At 38.0% G+C, this 19,722-nt stretch overlaps 1 protein-coding gene and 1 long non-coding RNA gene across 5 annotated transcripts in view; one reads left to right on the top strand and one right to left on the bottom strand.

Moving 5' to 3' along the window:
- ncam2 (neural cell adhesion molecule 2) overlaps nucleotides 1-19,722 on the top strand; it is a 269,337-nt gene that overhangs the window by 148,564 nt on the left and 101,051 nt on the right. The gene's annotated exons all lie outside the window — the stretch shown is intronic.
- On the bottom strand, nucleotides 7,732-9,001 carry LOC129421198 (uncharacterized). The gene is made up of 2 exons (XR_012358191.1): nucleotides 8,723-9,001; nucleotides 7,732-7,944 (listed from the first exon to the last, which is right to left on the bottom strand). It is a non-coding gene; the product is annotated as an uncharacterized lncRNA (long non-coding RNA).

Raw genomic sequence — 19,722 nt, 5'->3', positions numbered from 1 at the left:
CTTCCGTATTGGCTTCTTATCAGAGAGATCGGAAGGTTGCCCCTTGGTGAATGTACAGTACACTTATCTTATGGGGTGTTGACATTTTGCCATTTTATATAAGAAAGATGTATTGGTGAGAGGACACAATCCGGCTAAATCAGGATTCAAACCCATGTCTATAGGATGAGCATCAAGTCTCTATGGTGACTCAGAAAATGTCACATGCTTTTTATATCAAGGCTACAAGGCTGTACAGATTTGTATGAGTGAGCTTTGCTCTCCGATACACTCAAGGTCCCATATACAGTAAGGAATTTGTGTGTTTAAGAAGGTTAAGCAATGGCCCTTGAACACGGTTTTGTCTTTGTGTGTGTGGACACAGGAATTATCTTTAATAGAATGAGAAGTTAAAGAATAGCTCTGTTTATCTTGTTCATTGTTCTATAAGTACAGTGGCTGTCTGAATAACAAATGCTGCCAGTTGAGGGCAATAGACCCAAACATCCATTATAGTGATGCATACCGCACACAAGCACGGTTATATATATAGATTCGTGTCATGGGTCCTTATCCTCTGTACATGTTTACCAAATAGTCCCTCCTCTCTCAATGTATATATCTATTTCCTTATACCTTTCAATTTCTGGATAAAACCGATTCAGGTAAACACACACCTATTGACTTGAGCAAAGAGAGCAGATTCTTTAGCTTATTGGAAGTCCATCTCTCCTCCACAAACATCAGCCACGTCTATGACAGGTGGAATTTTTGGTACTCTGTTTATGCAACACTAGCTGAAGTTAAATTGGCTTACACTCTTAAAAATAAGAGGTTTTCTACAGAATGGCTGATAGCACCTTTATTTTTAAAGTGTAGACTCATGACGTGTTTTATCATTGTTAGTGAAAGAAGCTTGATTTTTCTTCTGGAAGTTTTTCGGGTTTAGGCAACATACACGGCAACCCCGGATGGAATGACGACTGTAAGAAGGTCATGGGAAAAACTAGAGAAATATACTGATGTACTGAATAAAATAGCATCATTATCCTATGGGGGCACAAACCAAGTCATCGCCAGTTCAAAATTCTCAAGAATTTCCACAGATAAGCTGCCTCAACCTTATTTTTGGGGACTCAGCCTCGAATGGCTTCTCAGTGCCCTGCCACACTGCTGGACAGATAACAAGTTGATCCTTCCTTAAAGTGAAACTTCACAGAGGGCCCAGTCAGGCACACAGACAACTAAACCTCTTAGTGTCCTCTTACCCAACCAAGCCTGACACTGACACAGCTGATGCAGTCAAGCATGTGGCCGTATAGCGAGTCGCTCACGCAGGCCTTTCAGATAGATAGGCACATGTTATGACATCTACTGCCTGTGGTGGCTCCCGGGAGGCCTGACAGAATCACTGTCATGTGAGACTCGGGTTTGGGCTGAACCACTAAAGATGTAAAAAGTAAAAACATTGTTAGTGCAAGAAACTTTTCCATTTATTGTAGTTTTAATTTGATATAAGATATCTGATATGAGGTTTTAGTTTAATTTAGAAGTAGATTTTAAAGAAATCCTACAATTGTTAAATTTTTATTCTTGTGATATTTGTCTTGAATGTGCTGAAGAAAATATTTTTTTATTTTCTCATGTTTTCTTTTATTAGTCAACAATACTGTGTTGAATCTCATGTCAACACTTTAATATTCAGGTCTTGTTGCTATACACGGATTCAGCTGCAACAACATAAACAAACGGCTTTTATGGCCCATACTTCCAGTAGACTTCTGCAAAGAATCGATAATAAGAGAGTTATTCTAAAGTGGATATTTTTTGAAAACAAATAACCAGTAAACTATACCTTAGTACAAATCATAGCTAAAGCATATCAACTACTACACTGAGCTAACGTTAATTTGTAAAATTAATGTATACAATGTTAGCTAGAGATCCTTGAATTGTTACCTGGCTGGCAAGTGCCAAACCTCACGTTCCTCGTTTTAAGGAAACTGAAACATTTTCACTTTTTAACAAGGTATTTGTTTCAGTGGTCACTTAAGTCACAAGCCAAACCCATGAACAAGCACAGACCGGACATCAACTTCGGGCCAGGCGCGTAACCATGACAAAGAGTTTGCGTCTGCTGAAACCATCTATGACAATGAGTTTGCGTCTTCTGAAACCATCTATACTTAGAATACAATCCACCACGTACATTGCGGTCACAAAATTCTGGTCTCTTTACTGTCCCTAGAATATCAAAGTGTCTAAAGGTGGTAGATCCTTTTCCTACTTAGCCCCTAAGCTCTGGAATGATTTGCCAACGGATGTCCATGAATCAGACACAGTCAATTACTTTAAATATAAACTGAAAACTTTTTTCTTTAACAAAGCATTCACATAATTTGTCTAGTAAATTATACTTATCTCGCAATATTTAGCTTGTACCGAACAAAGCATTCACATAACTCGTCTGGGTAATATACTAATGCCGCAATAGCTAGCCTGTCTGGCAATACTTCTAAAATATTGTGTAATACTTTTAAGGTGAATTCCTGTATACAACTTTTTCAATATATATTATAAGAATATATTTTTATATTAATCAGCATAATCCCACAAATGCTGTCTATGGACAAAGATAATTGATATTAACAAAATGTGGCACTGCACTTTAAATGGTGGGTAATGCAACGCTCAATATGGCCGCTCTGTCAATGACAGATAAATATCCCTTTTATTAAATACAGCCAATCATTAATTGAATATTATCTGGGGGAAGTGCTTTATACGGTCTCGTGAGGCGTTTGCCATCCTTTGAATCAGATGAAGCAACACTTTGTTTTTAGCCCAATTTGAGCTTAGTCACAATAAAATTAATTATTTTTTTTATATTGTGGTTGTGATAAAGTCGATCCAATCAGCTCGCTTTCAGGAAACCACTATGAGTTCGTGAGGGATTTTAAAAACGTTGGCGCACTCGCAAAAGCTCTTTTGTATAAGGTGGAATATTATTTACAAAAGTCTTATCTGTTAGCTTCATAATTTTTTTTTATTTCATGTGCACTCATAATCTTTAATCAAAAAGCAAATCTTCTTCCCTTCTCGAAACGATCTCTCTTTAATTCTGGTCACAAAGAATGCGGAAGGCAGGGCCCGGGAAAAGATCGCAGCGATTGGCAAATAGCAACATGACCCAACTTTCAGCGATCCAGTCAAATCTCAATAGACAAATTCAAATTTCTCATTTCAGAAGCCGTTTCACTTGGATATACGTCACGACGGAGAATAAAAGATAGCTGCTTCTTCCCTATCATTGTGACTTTAAGATACAAAAGTTGTGGTACATTTGCTTTCAATTGTTGTATAGAAATATCTGATTTAATTTTGATTTTAGTAAGCAATTTAAGAGATACCTGTCTTTTCCCTTTTAAGTAGATAGGACTCTAATCTTGCATGACTGATATCTAAATATCTATCTATCTATCTTAGCTATCTAAAGGTGCTGTAGCCATGGACGCCAATTGGCGTCACATCCCTAAAGGGACTTTGCTAAATAGCGTAATTTGTATTAAGCAACCAAGGAAGGTTGCTTTAAAGTAAACGTATGCTGCAGATCATACCGCATTTCAATTAGTGTTGTAAAATGTTCATTTCGTGGGATTAAGTGTTCAATGGCAGCTGAGTCGTGTTTGAAGGGGCCGTAATAAACGGGTGCCCAGAAACTGTCACTACAAAGTAACACAGTCTCCTTCAACACAGGGTCAAAGCCTTCAATTACTGCTCAATAATAGGGCAAGTAAACCTGCAATTCTGTGAGTGTGGGAGGGCTGAGCAATGTGATGAGGTTACAAAAGTGCAACCGGGCAGATTAAAATGTGGCTGCGTCAGTGCAAGAGTTGCCTTCACCTTGCTGCCTCTCGCTGTCCCTTCTGTTGCAAGATCATCCCGGGCCTAATGGAGAGAAAGGGTGTAATAAGGATTAGAACAGCAAAGTAATTGCTTGATATTTGGATGTAAGACTTTTAATAAACATTGCTGTTTTTATTTTTTAGTTATCTCACAATATCACATTCCTTTAGTGAAACAATCTACAAAAGGAGCAGGAGATTAATTTGGTATGCGTTTGCATTGTAATCAAGACCCCTTTATTAGCATAAACCCTGCAGGCTCCTCAGATATTGCTGGAGATGTGTGAAACGCTTAGACAGAAAGCCCTTTGTAGATAAAGAGAAAACTCTGCCATCATTCTGGTCTATAATATGAATGACTGTGAATTACAGAGCTACGTGTAAAAGTACAGAAACACTCTCGAATTAGTTTTTGCTAAAAAGTTCAATTTGATTGTAAGCTAATCATCCTTCTAGTGTTTTTTATTTTTTTATTTAACAATTTTAAGACAACAATGAACAGATAACAGGGGTTAGACGGACATCACAATTTACAAAACATACAATACAATCAATTATACAACAGTTCTTTCTGGTTCTCGAATCTGATTGGCTAAGAGGCGTGCAATATTCTACTGATAACGGCACAGTAACCGCTCCACCTTTCGTATCATTCCGCCACCTAGTGAATGGAGGTCCTCTAAACAGGCTCATCTCTGAATGGAAAGACTGCCCACACACACGGACACACACAAACGCGCTGTTTTGAATCACTCTCCGTGTGTCTCATTAGTTCACTAGCTCATGAATCAGTGTGTGAATCCCAATCGGAAGTTATTATTCCGTCAAAGATCAGTGCTCTTGGATGTTACGTTAAACTTAATGGGAGTAATGTCTTGTCACATCGTGTGGACACTTGGAAAGAGGAATGTAAACTTTTTTTTTCTGGAGGAATATCTCTTATCAGAACGCGAAAACACCGTGGAACTGCAGGTAAGCACCGCAGCTTTTAAATGTGGACATTGATCATTAATTTTATCGTGACGTGACTATTAAAACATGTTATGAGATATCGCCACTGATATATTTATAAGCAGCATGCAAAAACATCTCTCTGACACTTATAAAAAAAACGTTTTATATAGTACTGACAAGAACAAAGTTTAATAATAATCGAGTGCTCGTATCGCTTTAAGAGTAAATGGGAAAGCAATAGTAACATTATACAAGTATAGTTTTATTCACTTTTACCTCGCGCCAAAACAATAACAACACAAAAGACACTAAATATGAATAAAAAAACAAGTAATAGTTTGATCATGACACCAAATACTGCTGATTTGATCTCACTTTGATGATCAAAAACAAACAAGGCCGACATGAGAGCCAGGGAATCCCTGTCAGAGATGTAGCCCAGAGAGGGCGGTGGTCAAGCGGGGCGAGTGAACACTGACGTCCGCTCATGCTTTGGTTCTCATTCGTACCGAATCTCACTAAGCAAACGTTCAAACAGGCGCTATCTTTAGTAATCGACTGCAGATTTAAATATAATACATATACATTCTCGACTGAACTAATCTTAAAACTATACACTTTGTGACCAAGAAACGGTAATATAAAGAAACGGCTTTTCCGTCCATTGAGTTGTTATGAGATTCAAAGGAGCCGAAAGTGTTACCTGTCATTCTGGCCGCCCTCAAATCCGTGGCGGAAGAAGTAGTTCTCAAACAAAGAGGCTTTTTAAATAACTCCATTGTTGTTTTCCAGTTTTCTTTTTTCAAACGTGTGCCGTCGAACTGTTGTATAAAAGCAATATCGCCCTCGGCCTACGGCCTCGTGCCTCTGGCCTAATCACAGCCGTGATGATATAGAGCTATATCACACTCCTACTCGAGTGATATTGCTTAAATATACTTTACAACAGAATTAAGTATATTAAACGTTTTTTGAGATTTTGAATTTAAAGGCTTTGTCATATTGTCAAAAGTTTTGTATAGGGACTTAATGTCTGTAGCAAACATTCTAAAATTAGGTTTAGAATGAATGGATCTGGCTTTATGAATATGAAATTTTCCTAGAAGAGAAATTAGAAAAACAGTGTTATCAAAATTAATGTCCCTAGAATAAAAATCTGAAAGAAAAAATAATAGTCTCTGAAAATTAAAAATAGTCTCTAAGTATTTGTTCAGTTTAGCAACTGAGTCAGACCATTAAACAAACAGAGATGCCTAATCACATCACCGAATGTGCGTCCGATGAAAACGTCTATGCCAAGTTACAAGTTTTCACTATTCCGAAACATTACCTGTTGAGAGAAAAAGAGAGTTAGTAAGAAAAAATGAAGAGGTGTGTGCAGTCAATATCAATTTGTCAAGTATTTTTGGAAGAGATGAGTTTTTAGTTGTTTTGTGAATGTTGCAAGAGATGTAGCTGACTGGACTCCTAAAGCAAGATCATTCCACCAGCAGGCAGTAGTGAAGGAAAATGAGCAGGAACGAGATTTAGTGCCTTTTTGTGAAGGTATGACAAGGCGCTGCTCATTTGCTGAACCTAATGTTCTGGATGGGATGTGGGAATGCAGAAAAGTGTAAAAGTATGCCGGTGCAGTACCACTAAAATTCCTTTAGCAGTAGTGACTTATACACCTGAAACGGGCTTTAAATACCTGACACATAAGATACAGTATGAGTGTACTGGTTTTCACTAAGTACTATAGGAGTCAAATCTTATGTTTTTATTTAATGAACAGAGAACAATTGAAATTGAACTTGACAACCATGTTGTTTTAATGTGTGTGTCATAAGAGTCTTACAATTTAATCTGCAGATGAAATTTACCAAACCAAGACCTGAATACTTTTGGACAAATTGTTCTAAACCTATGAGTTTCTTAATTTTGTTGAACACTAAAGAAGATAGTCTGATCAATGGTAAGCACACAGTTTAGGAAACCCATTGACTTCTATAGTATTTGTTTTTCCTATACTCTAAAAACAAACAGTGCTGAATAGCACTAAAAGTGGTTCACTGGCTCGTTATCAAAGCGGACCATTTTTAGTGCCATATAGCACCTATGTTGTAGGGGAGAACCGGGGCAAAAGTAACGTGGGACAAAAGTAACAAAGCAATTTTCTCAGAGCCCTGATAACATTTGCTGTCATGACCTGATCTCTCTATTTCTTGTCTTATCCGAGTTTGAGGGATTAGGTTGTGACAGTACGTGTCTGCCCTGAGAGAGTTGTGTGACATGCCCTTCCGCGGTCCACGTTTCTCTCAGGGTTCGTGAATTGTTTCCCGCTCCCTTATGTTTGATTAAGCTCCAGGTGTATGTTGTTAGTTCTCCCTATTTAACCCTCTGGGGTCCGACCATTTTGGGACACTGTAAGAGGTTCTGACATGCTCTTACATTTGTTATTTTTTCAGTTGCTTTAAAACATAATAATGGCAAGTGTCTCATACCACTGTGTTCAGCACAAACTGGGCTAAAATATTATATGAGCTACATGTATGTACATGTTTGTATTTTTGAGAGAAAAAGGTTTATGCGTGTTTTTTTAAAAAGCTAAAATTTTAAGTCACTGATATAAGTCCACAAAACTCATACTAAACATGTTTTAACAAGACTTTCCTAAACAGAATCTAGTAGTCTAGAGTTTTTTCTTTAAAATGATGTGAAAATCATCCTGCCTACTCATTCACATAAACCAATATATTCTTTTAGAAATTGTAAGACACTTTTTGTTTAGAGGGGCCGTATGCGAGAAGGATTGATTGACAGCTAGCAAACAAAGGCTCGCATAATGAGCTGCATAATGAGCTGCATAATGAGGGAGGAGGGAACTACAGTAAAGAATGTGAGGACAAATGAACATGTTTGTTTGAGGTTTATTAAGAAGTTAACAATATAATCAAAATAGAAATGAAGGTCAGTAGGACCCTATTCAAAAACTTAACTTGTATAAGAAACTGATAAACAACAGAGCTGTAAACTTCATGTGGCTCATGTTACCATACAACTTTATGTCCAAAGAGTGTGAATATGTTTTTCCACTTCATAGTTTACTGATGAGAGGGATGCAGACCTGTAAGAGAGTTATGAACAGCTGTTAGCATAAATTGTCCACAGAAATACCCTTACATACATAACTTATGGGTAAATGATAGCACTTGTAACGGTGGTCGCCTAAACTAAATATACTGTATAAAAAAAAACTTGGCCTAGGCGGGTTTCGAACCCGGGTCTACCACATGGCGGCCTAACGCACTACCGCTGCGCCACCATTTGGTCACGTGATTTATGTCTTTCACACACCTAGGTAGACTGGCCAAGGTAAATTTATAATTAAAAAAAAAAGGCGAGTCTCCGTGTAAACAACGCGGAGCTCATAATAAAACGGTGTCGCGTGTAAAACGCAATGTATGGAATGCGTTGCATGTAAACAATATCATATTACAGCAGACCCCCCCCAGTGCAGCATTACTCAAAGTTGCCATGAAGGATACGAAAGTGTCTACTGTACAGCATGTAACAATGAAATCCGCCATTACGTGATCACGCGTACTCGTTTGTAAATAAGCATGTAAACATGGAATCTTACAGCACACACTTAAAAGACACAGCAGTGCAGCATTACACAAAGTTGCCATGAAGGATACGAAAGTGAATAACTGTGTCTAACACTGTACAGCAAACAATGAAATCCGCCATTACGTGATCACGCGTAAGTTACTCGTTTGTAAACAATGCGAACGTTTTTCAATCCGAGGCGTGCAGTCTGTTGAGGTTGCTTATGTAGGCTGAACTGCACAAGCCATAACATATTACATGATAGCAAATATAAATGAAAACAAATGACTTACAGTTTCTTCAGGAATATATCCGCCTCCATTGCGTCTTCCATTGTTCTTCTTCTTAGGTAACGTTAAAGATAAACGCTTCTCTTCCTCAATGTCCATACATAAATGAAGATATTCCTCACGTGTGTGTATAAAGTTTATAATCCAAACATGAGCTAAAGTCTTTAAATCTTATCAAACATTACGCTTTGCTCTGCTGGTTTGAACAGCTCGTCTCTTCATTACCATGTCAACAGCGTGTGGGCGTGACCGCATTAGAGATAATGAGCTCAGCTAGGAAAAACGGTACTCTTTTTACTTCAATGCAGATTATATAAACAGGAAATATTTGTTTTTGATAATAATTAGCTTGTTTGAAAGTAGACATTTCAGGCTTTCTTTGGATATGTGTATTATGTTTGTGTGACGAGTATTCGCGGAGTTTCAACTAATTTTTGTAACGTGATTTGAGAGACAGCTGGCGGAGACAGAAATGTCTGAATGAGCACCCTGTTTATTTTCTTTATTTGACAAAAACACAAAGATCTGTTGTTATTGTGAATGTACACTAATTTAAGAGGACCCTTCAGAGTTTCAAATGATGTCAAACACGTAAGTGTTTGATTATTAATGATGGAGTATTTTAAGTTGATTCTGCTATGATAAGGAGAAAACACGTCAAAACGCGTCCCCGCGTTTTTGGACCCCTGGGGGTTAATACCCTTCTGTCCTGTCCTCCGTGCGTTGGTATTATTCTCTGTTCCCTTTCCAGATCCCTGTGTTTACTCTCTGTTCCAGATCTCTTGTGAAGTCTATGTAGTTAGTGTTCCAAGTGTTAATGTTAGTCAGTTAGTTCTCATGTCTGTTTATTGTTATGTTTTACCCCCTCGTGGGTGTTTTGGTTCTGTGTCTTTGTATAGATTAAAGTATTCTTTATTTTAGTCTGCGTTTGGGTTTTCCTTCGTCTTCCTAGTGTACCAGTCGTGACATTTGCATCCCAAACTATGACAGCATCTTTAGCATGCAACCCTTGACAGACATGACAAATATCGCATTATTTACTCACCGTTTTCTGCGTGTAGATCCAGAATGGTGTTTTCAACCATAATAAGTAAATTCCTAAAGCTGTCGTTTTTTTCTTATAACGTGTTGTGTTTCTCGTTTCATGTGTTACAATACTGACCAATCTACAGGTTATTTAGTGCTCTCTAACACATCCTGAATTTTGACTTCGCAGAGTTTTTCAAAATAAAAGTAAATCAGGTTTAAATAATACTATTGCATATGTTATACATTTATATTATTCTAATTTGGTTTAATTTCATTTTCATAGTGTTCAAACTGTTGAAAATGTTTTTATTCTCAACAATTTAAGTTTGTACTGTCGGTTGCTTTTGAAACATTTGATAAAACTGAATTTTAATATTAAAATGTAATTTCATTATTTTTTACAAAGATAAATTAAAAAATGTTTGCAGTTGCATATTAATATTAATGAAGTCATAGTCATGTATATTTAATAAAAAACAAGTGTAACACAAAAATCTATCTTGTTCTGTTGTGTTACTTTTGACCCACCTGTGTGTTATACCTGCTGATAGTGTCAAAAGTAACAATGCGCTACTTATGTTCAAAGTGATATTATACTGAAGTTGTTTTACATTTTTACAAAATTTTACGTGGTATTAATAGACCACACTTGTAAGTTATTGACCACAGCAAAAATATATCTGTCTCAAACATTATCTTTTAAAATTAAGTTTTTCTGAAAAATTGTATTCTCCCCTACCTGTGTAGCACCTGTGTAGAACCCTATTGTGCTATATAAAACCATATCTGGTGCTATAGTGGTGCTATATCACCCCCTTATGGTTCTTCATAGGTGCTTTATAGGTGCTATATAGAGCTTTTAGTGCTATTTAGCACAATTTCTTTGTGTACTTTGGCAGTTAATAGGTACTGTTACTCATAGAGGTTTTAATCAATGTGAGAGTGAGTAAATGATGACAGAATTTTCATTTTGGATTCCCTTTTTAGTAGGTTTTTGCAGAGGAAATTTTCACACACTTTATAAGACTGGAATTGCATTAAGCTGCACTTGCACAAAAATAGTAAAAAAGCCCAGCAGGTTGCAAACTCAGCTCTTGCTATTGTCAACTAGCAGCCTTTTTGACAGGTGCCTTCGGTAGTTTTACACTTCATTTTTTCTCCACAGTTTACTCTCGCTCCCATTTTGTACCCCGTAGGAGCAGCTGTTCAGTTAAAGTGACATTCAGAGACGGTGTACTCCACCTCACTGCAGCTTTGCCTCATAATTATCTCTGTTTGTTGCTAAGCATGGAAGCAGAAATCCTTGTCGCCCCCTGGCTCAGCACAGTTCAACTTTAGCTCATCTCCACCTCTTACAATTTCAAACATCTAGTCACTTCACACTTGGTGGGTTGACCAAGAGCCCACTTATGGATCAAACTGATTGTCATTCATGATAAAATGCAACTACGTGTAACATAATGTTGATTACGGCTTCTCTCGGTCTGACTCAGCGTTTTTGTGTATTTAGATGGCCAACCTCGGTGGAGCTATTTGTTATCATGCCATACATAACAGAGAAGGGAAGTCTGGGTTCATTGTACCGGCCCAGACTTGGCACGGCTCTGCTGATAAGGCACATTTTCATTAAATTCAAAATCGATTCAGTTATTATTAAACCTCTTTTCATTTATTCTCTCCTATTCCTCAGTACTGGCAGCGCACATCCCATCCCTTCGATGATCAATGCATTTTGGGTAGAGTGTATAGTCACAGGAGGGCGAAAAAGGTTAACAGCTTGAATTTAAGGAAGTAAATGCTGGCATTTAAAATGATTCTGGCTAGAGGGGATATAGCTATGGCCACATATTGTGAGATGTAGGGTTTATGGTTCGGATTAGGATGAAAACAGCGGTTATGGCTAAATAGGATACAGCTTTAGCCTAAATCCCTTGATATGTTGGGTTTAGGGGTGGAATTAGGATGAACGCAGCACTCGTCCGGCGAGATTCCATGAGATTTTGTCCGTAGCTGTATCCCTTCTAGCCACAACCATTTAAAGGGGGTGTACTTTAAGTTGCCAATTGCCTATTCATTGTAAGTGTCTGGGTTGTAATAAGGTGATGGTTTCTAATGGAAATGAAAGACTTTTAGAGAATGTCATTGATTTAAAGATGTGCAGAAGCGTATGGGGAGAACTTGCCATGAATAATTGACGCCTGTGCTGTTAAATGCCATGGGAAGTTGCGCTTATTTAACATGATGTGTTGTGGGATATCACAAGAGGCCTGTATTTGGGTTGTATTAAAAATGCATGCTTTTTTGGTAAGTGGGTACAATTCTTTGGCGAGGAAAGTCTGAGACTTATCTATTATTGAGGCTTTGCTTGACATGTTAGACAACTTCTTGCCTTTCACAGAAGAGATTTGCTTTGACCTTATCTGGGAACAGAAATCTGTCTTCTTGACTTTTTTAACAAACACACTTTCTGTCTCATTGTCCCACCTTTCATGATTATTCACAGTTTGCTTGCTCTCTTTCCCTTGCTTTACAGTTGACTGTGCCAAACGGTTTGGTGTTTTTTGCTGCTTAAACTGCCCAAGACCCGCCTACTTAGCCCATAGTCATTTGACTGACATGTAAACTGATCAATCACAGCTTTTTTGTTTTTGCTTGTTTTACTTTTGTGTTAAATCACAATCATAAATTGATGTGACGCAGTGAAATAGGGGATAGCATATACAGTATAGTACCGTAAACAAAATGTGTATACCCTTACTTGTGGAATTAGGTTAATCAGATTAGATAGAAGCCTTTTTCAGTTTTCTCTACAAAACGCAACTCGCCATCGCTGTGTTGAGACTGGTTGAACGTCCTCTTTGTTTAATTCATGTATATTTTAATTTTTTACTTTCCATAAACAATTTCCCACAGGTCGTGGTACATAATTCAAAATGATGAAGAGGGACAGGGGTTGCCACAGGGAATGAGTCTGTTGTCATTATTAATTACCCATCGGTGAGAATAGTGGCTTTCACAGCCCATAATTATTAGCCAGGGACACTATGGGGTGTAATTATGTCATAAACATGAGGTCTTATCAACACTACTCTCTCATGGTGCTTTATATTCCCCTGCCAGGCATTGTATTAATGTTCTGTCACAGCTGGCTTATTTGTGTAGTTTGCCTAAATGTTTGTGCAATGCTTAGGGAATGTTGAGGCAGCACCGTGAGGGATCATCTCTTGCTGTACTTGTTCTGCATACGCCGACAGCAGGAGGACAATTCCTCAGTCCACAAAACTGCATTCCAATGTACATGTAGCTGTGTATATTCAGCTTTGGTAACCAAAAATGGCCCAGTACTGTATGTATTTGCAATTATGTATAAGTAAATATCGAAGTCACGTCACTAGGCGGCCATCTTTGCAATGCCTCTGGGCAGTTATTTCAGTCATGCAAGACTAAAGTCCAGATATCTCTTAAATCGTGTGCTAAAATCACAATACACATAACGTTAAAGCCCAAGTTGCGGGAATTGTTTTGTCTCAAAGTCATTTCAGCTACAGCTCATACACAAAGATCAGCAAGTGTCTCACGTGATTGTATAGAGCTTCATCACCCGGAGAATTGTCAGGCTTCATTGATTAATGATTGGTTCTTTTGACTGGAAGGCGGGAGTTACAATGGTATCTCACGAGAATTCGTACATATTTTACATATTTAGTTGGCTAATTCGTATTAATTCATACGACCTTTTTTGTAAGTTTTGGTACGATTTGCCTTGACCCCTGTGACGTTAGGGGTTCGGTTTTGTTGTTGTTTTACCATGAAAATCGTACGTTTTTGCACGATTAACTCTTAAAATATGTACGAATTCTTGTGAGATCAGAGCAGCCATATTGAGCATTGGATTGTCCCCTATTTATAGTAATAAGAGTGATCAATCCAATCCACATGTTCATTTTCACGTATTTGAGGTGTGGTTTACGAATGCACAGAGCCGTTTATTGGGTGCTACGAATGTCTATCAAATGCGTCTGCCAATTTGCTCATAGCCAATTTTTAAATTATACCAGATGACGTATGTAGAGCGGCATAAACGTAAACAACTTTTATCGGGTACGTGTGCACACAGCTGAAATATATTGATATTGATATTGTATATTGATATTGAAAAGCAACACAACTTATTGGCACTGTGACAACCACAGTACAGGCTTAATGACAATATGATATTAATATATACCACTTACCATTTATAAGTTAATTGTACTTCGTCGACGACGATGCCTAGCAGGTTGGTCCTATAAAACGTTGTGGTTATCATGTCTTGCCATACCTCTTGGATATGAAATTGTTTAACGCCAAAAGTTGCTCTTTTTTCAAATAAACTTGTGTTCAAAACTACTTTGAACGCTGTATTAAAAAGTAACTTTGCATCTGCTGCCGTGTTGGATAAACAAAAATGCTTCGGTGTGTCGCATAGACGTCGTCATTGTCTTGCTGCCCCCTCCCCGTTCTGTGATTGGTTCCCTATTTCAGGGGCAAAATTCGTTTCACGCTTGCAGCGTGAATAAATTTGCACCAAGGCAGCATGGGGAAACCCAGGCTAGATATATCCAGTATCTTTGGCAAAAATGCAGCAATTTGAAGTGTTTGTCTTGGTTCCTGGCTCCAGTGATCCCTCACTCAGACTCTCAGTCAACCCAGGGGACGCCCAATATAAAAATGTATAAAATGTAAATTTCGCATTTAGGTATTTTTATGCTTTTATCCACAATGACACAGAAGTGAGGACTACATTATTTTGCTTTATGCTAAACTAGTGTTTACCACCTTTATTACCCTTGTATGTGCTATATTCACTTTAAAATGTACTATACACCCACAGAAGTCCAAATCCCTTCATTACTTTTTTTGACTGTTTGTGACAATGCAAGTCCTATTAACAGTCAGTGTAGATATAAACGCTTTTGATTCTCACAAACACTGAGCTGCATGGACATTCTTTTATTTTAGCAGCATTGATCTCGCCAGCAACGGCAAGGCCGACTGATGCTTGGCATATTGTAAGTCATTTTAATAAGGTGCATGTCAACTCGCCAACTAAAATCCTAATCCTGGGTGAACAGTCGACTCATAATAATGAGCATTGCACCTACAGAAGGCAAACATTGCTGCATGCATAACTGGCCTGTTGCCACCGCATAACGCTAGTCTTTCATGCTGCTGGAATACTGGATACTTTGATTCATGACTCCCTAATTCTCTCCCATACTCCTCCTTTATTAAACCACCACCACCACACCTGTTCTGGGGGTTTCACGGCACACTTGGATTTCCCATGAGATTCTTTATAAATAGGGTTTCTTTCGGAAAGCTGTACCTGATGATGTGAAGATCTAAAGTGGCTCTCCATGACTCACAGTTTTGCCTCTCTGCATGCTATAAATGTGTTTCCACCTGATCGAAACACATGTCAGAAGTGAGATCTGCCTGTCTGCCTCGTGATTCAGTGCAGACCCTCCACTTGGCTTCGTTTCCTGACTCGATGTGGACTGAGAGACGGTAAATAAAAGAGGAGGTGTCGCGCCGGAGATAACGTAGGTTTTACTGCTAATATCCGTCTCGGGAGGGAGGCTGGAGCGGTTAATAAAAGAGAGGAATGAAACTGTCATGATATCTCAGTGCTGTTGGTGGATCTGCAGCCGTCTCTCCTTCAGCTTCTGTACTTGTATATTATTTGTGATCTCATGAGCAGCCAAAGGCCATTTTCTTCTGCTGGCGATAGGTGTGGTCATAGACATTAAAATCAACTATTCATGCAGGATGTGTGGGCATCACATGTATGTGTGCACGTACATGCATGCATGATCTAAAATGTTTCCTTATTTAAAGGCATATTAAGGAATAACTGATAGAATATGCATTAAATGATACACAAACACACTTCCATGATAGCAGTGCTCTAGAAGATTTTAATTTTACATGGTCACCTCGTGTGGTTCACCGCATGACAAGTTTAATGCTGCTCGCTTGGTTGGACATAAACTCGTAGAATAAATTAATCATTGCTAATTTCTATGCTATGTTTTTGGACAACCCCGTAGTTTCGTAATTTTTATATCATACATCACTTTTATGTAGTTCCAGCATACTGACAGAAATTATCTGGAAAGGCATTTTTTTCACCCGTGAAGAAAAGATAGATGGACCCGACCTTGCGCGTCACGCGCCGTTGTGCATCAGCGTTCTAGAGCGCCGTCAGACTCGTGTGAGCCTCTCTCCTTCACTCGACTCTCTCTCTATTAGCCTGATGGATTGTCCGTTCGTCCTGAACGCTGGCCCAAAACCGCACATGCATCGCACAAGCCAAGCATCCATTTACAGCTTAGTCTATTTAGGGCGTTGAGTCTTTTCAGTCATTCACCGCCATAGTAGATTGCGTATGGGGTTAAAGAGGCATTTTGTAACAGTATGGTGTATTATTCTGTCAAGTAGTCCTTTAGCGGGATAAGTGACACTTATGCTGGTGTGACTATAATAACGTCTAGACTGTCTTTAAAAGAGTGGTTTTGAGAGACCATTTTCTTGCCATAGCGGTAATGGATGTATTGATGCGTTAATCTGAGAATATTTTTCTTCTCCTGTAGTTTCTTTACTGAGTTTTATATTAAGACTTTTGACCACCAAGTGTGTTTGTTTGTATATCAGAGTCTACCATTGCTCAAATATGTTTGTTGTTACTAGCGTTCAGGAATTATATGATACTGATATAGATCATAACACACAGATGGCTCTAGCTATTATGTTGGGCCCTCTTTTTTTATGCTGCACTGGGATCCTTATCTGCTTTTCTAAATGATGTCTAAAGACACTGTGAAGTAATTTTTTATTTACTGTTTTCAACATAAAATCATCCTAAATAATGTAAAGAACATTTTGTGAAAATATCAACTTGATGGGCCCGGCGCAATGCGCGACGCAAGTGTCTTTTGCTAGTTTCAACCTGGTGCAATTATCATTTTCACGTTTAGTGCCACATTGTTTTGTATTTGCGCCCAGTTTTGCGCCCATGGGCGTTGTGGTGTGAAAATGAGGTGTGTTCAGGCACATTGGTGGGCTGTTGCTATTTTGAGGCAACTAAAATAGACAACGCCATGTACCAACTAAAACCTGGTCTAAAGTCAATGGGGCAATATTGTTTTTGTTAATCAAAGAGCGCGTTAGTAATATGCATGTTTTTTTGTAACATGGCGCTGTCCGAGTGCTGAAACGGCTCTCCGCACATTTGTAAATTCTCTATCTCTTGTTTGTTACTAATAACGTTTTTTTTAAAGAGTACAAACCTTTTCTTGCATATTTGCAAATTATTTTATGAGATTACACTGATCATGCAGGATATCAATACATTTACAGCAATTAAAAGCCTGCTATTTTTACTTCTATGACTGAAAGAAAACGTCTTTTAAATGTTTTAATAAAAAAAATGAAAACAACACAATTATTTAACATTAATCTTAAACTGGTGGTCTTCTTCCTCCGCTTTGTTTTTCAGTTTACAAAGTCCGCTTTCTAAATAGGGAATCGGCATGACGCGAGCGCAAGTGGCTTTTAAAGGGGATGAGAGCTGAGACTCTCATTGGTTTATTGCACGTTACGCCCAAAACACAGCCATTACTCATTACATGAATAGGAACAACCCATTTAGGTCGTGCGCTTGGCGCACAAACCATTTTTCCCATCGTTAAATTAGCAAAAGTGGAATCGGACACGCCCGTTTAGACCGTGCGCTTTAGACCATGCGCTTAGATCGTTAAAATAGGTCCCGATTTTAATAATTTTGCCTTTCATATCTTATGTTTCTATATAAATACACTATTGTGTATACTGTGCATAGTTAAAAAAGCTATCCTAGGGGAAGTATAGTTAGTAAATTCAGTGTCAGATTCATTTTAGATTATCATTTCCATGTTTAGCATGTTATTTATTTGTTTAAGCAGCTCATGCAACATTGGCAACAGTAAACATATCTTTTGTATGTAATTTTGACTCTTTAGGAGTGTACTGGAGTGGTAAACCCAGCTGCCTTTTTTTAATGTGGCCTATAATTTATCTTGTCTGTGTTTTTGTTCATGCATTGTGGCCCTAGACTAGATCTGATCTCCGGCAGATTTTCATTTTCAAATGTTTTATTTGGAAAGGGCAAAGGGGTACTATATACATAATGTGATCTATGGATTTTTTTTTACATATGACATTAAAAAGCAATAAATTAATTATACTTTAACCTACATACATTCTATTGGACTTATTATGGGGCCCATGGGCATGTAAGCCCCTAAAATCTCTAGTTCTCACCTTTTACCCCATTATTTACCTCATTACCCCATTATATAACAGCCTTGCATGTACACTATTAAAAACTGTTGCTGCCTTAAAATTTTAAGCATGGCATGAAGTTTGCAACAACTTTGTTTTGCAAGCTTCTATTTTAAGTTTTGACTTGTGATAAGTTGAAAACGTATAAAAACAAGTTGAAATTGTTAAACTTAGTTTGTTAAGTTAAAGTAGCATAAAAATATATGTTCACTTGACATAATTTCACACACACTATATAAACACACAGTTATGTCAATAGTTTCCAAAAAAAGTTTTTTCTGGTTGATTTTACCCTGTAGCTGTATGTTATTTTATCATGCATATTTAATACTTAAAATGTACTGTAGTTGCATTAAGAATGATGTAGTTGAATATTCATATACTTTTAAGTTTTGTTGGATCATAACAAAAGAAGCAGCAGTTGCAGTCTCCTGACAGACCCACACTTCGTTACGATTTTCTGGGACACCCGAGTCCCCGTTTTTCTCACTGAGATGCATCCTCACATGGCTTGTATTTGATCATGCAGTTTGATCGGCAGCATACTGTGCTTTCATTTGCCCGGTCTTTTTTATTTTCTGCCTAGTTAATTCATGACTCGGAAAGCATCGCCTGCTTTTGAGATTTTGATGAAACCAGTAAAAGCAGAATCAGGGCAATAATGGTCGAATTTTGTGCGCACAACCACTCAGCTGTCCGCAGTGATGAGCTGAGGATTATATTAAATCCTAAAGATTTTGAGGGAGGAATGAGCAACATCTCCATCAACAGTCTCACTGGTTGGTCCCATAAAAACATCTTGAAGCCATTCCATCGCCTATAAATACCACAATATCTTACCACACTATAATAAGCTCTGGACACATCCCAGATTGGCAAGTACTTTCACGGTCTTTGCTGCAGTTGCTGGGCAGGTGTTTTCAGGTGGAGATATTGTGATCAAACAAACACCTTCCTTTGTGTGAATGGAAATGCGGGCCTAGCAGCACAGAATCAATAAAGTGCTGAAGATGAGTTCGTGTTTTTTTATTCGGCTTAGGTCACTCCTATTGTGAGCTGCACTGAGAGGGTAATTATGCCTCTAAGATAACAGTGGGTATATTTTATTTCATATCACGTTTGAATGTTGATACATCTCTCCTGGGATGATGTCTGAGATGTCCTTCAAAAGTAACAAAGGGTTCCTTAAAATCTGAAAAGAGAGATAAACTGTCTAAGTCTGTGTATTCATCTTTTTGTCTGTAATTATATATGTCTGTCTACAGTCTGTCTGTCTGTCTGTAACTAACGTTTATTCTCAAGAGATGGTGCAATTCCCACCGATGCTTGTATTTGTTCACACATTTATTATATTTGAAAAGGTTACTGCTGATATTCAAACATTCAAAAGGTTACAGATATTCAGAAAATCATATTTTTCCACTTCTGGCCCAAAGCACTAAATACATCACAGCTATAGACTAAGGGATCACCATGCAACCTACCCACGCGCAAATATCCTGATTACTGATTAAGTATTGATTAAGTAATAAGTACATGTTTTAGTATAGTTTTCGTAATTGTCACCATTAGTCCAAAAAACTGTAATTTCAAGGGTTAGTTCACCCCTA

The sequence above is a fragment of the Misgurnus anguillicaudatus genome, chromosome 17, assembly GCF_027580225.2.
Source record: "Misgurnus anguillicaudatus chromosome 17, ASM2758022v2, whole genome shotgun sequence".
In the NCBI taxonomy this organism is placed as follows: domain Eukaryota; kingdom Metazoa; phylum Chordata; class Actinopteri; order Cypriniformes; family Cobitidae; genus Misgurnus; species Misgurnus anguillicaudatus.
The sequence above is the reverse complement of the archived record's forward strand: the minus strand, read 5'-3'. Positions and strand labels throughout refer to the sequence as shown.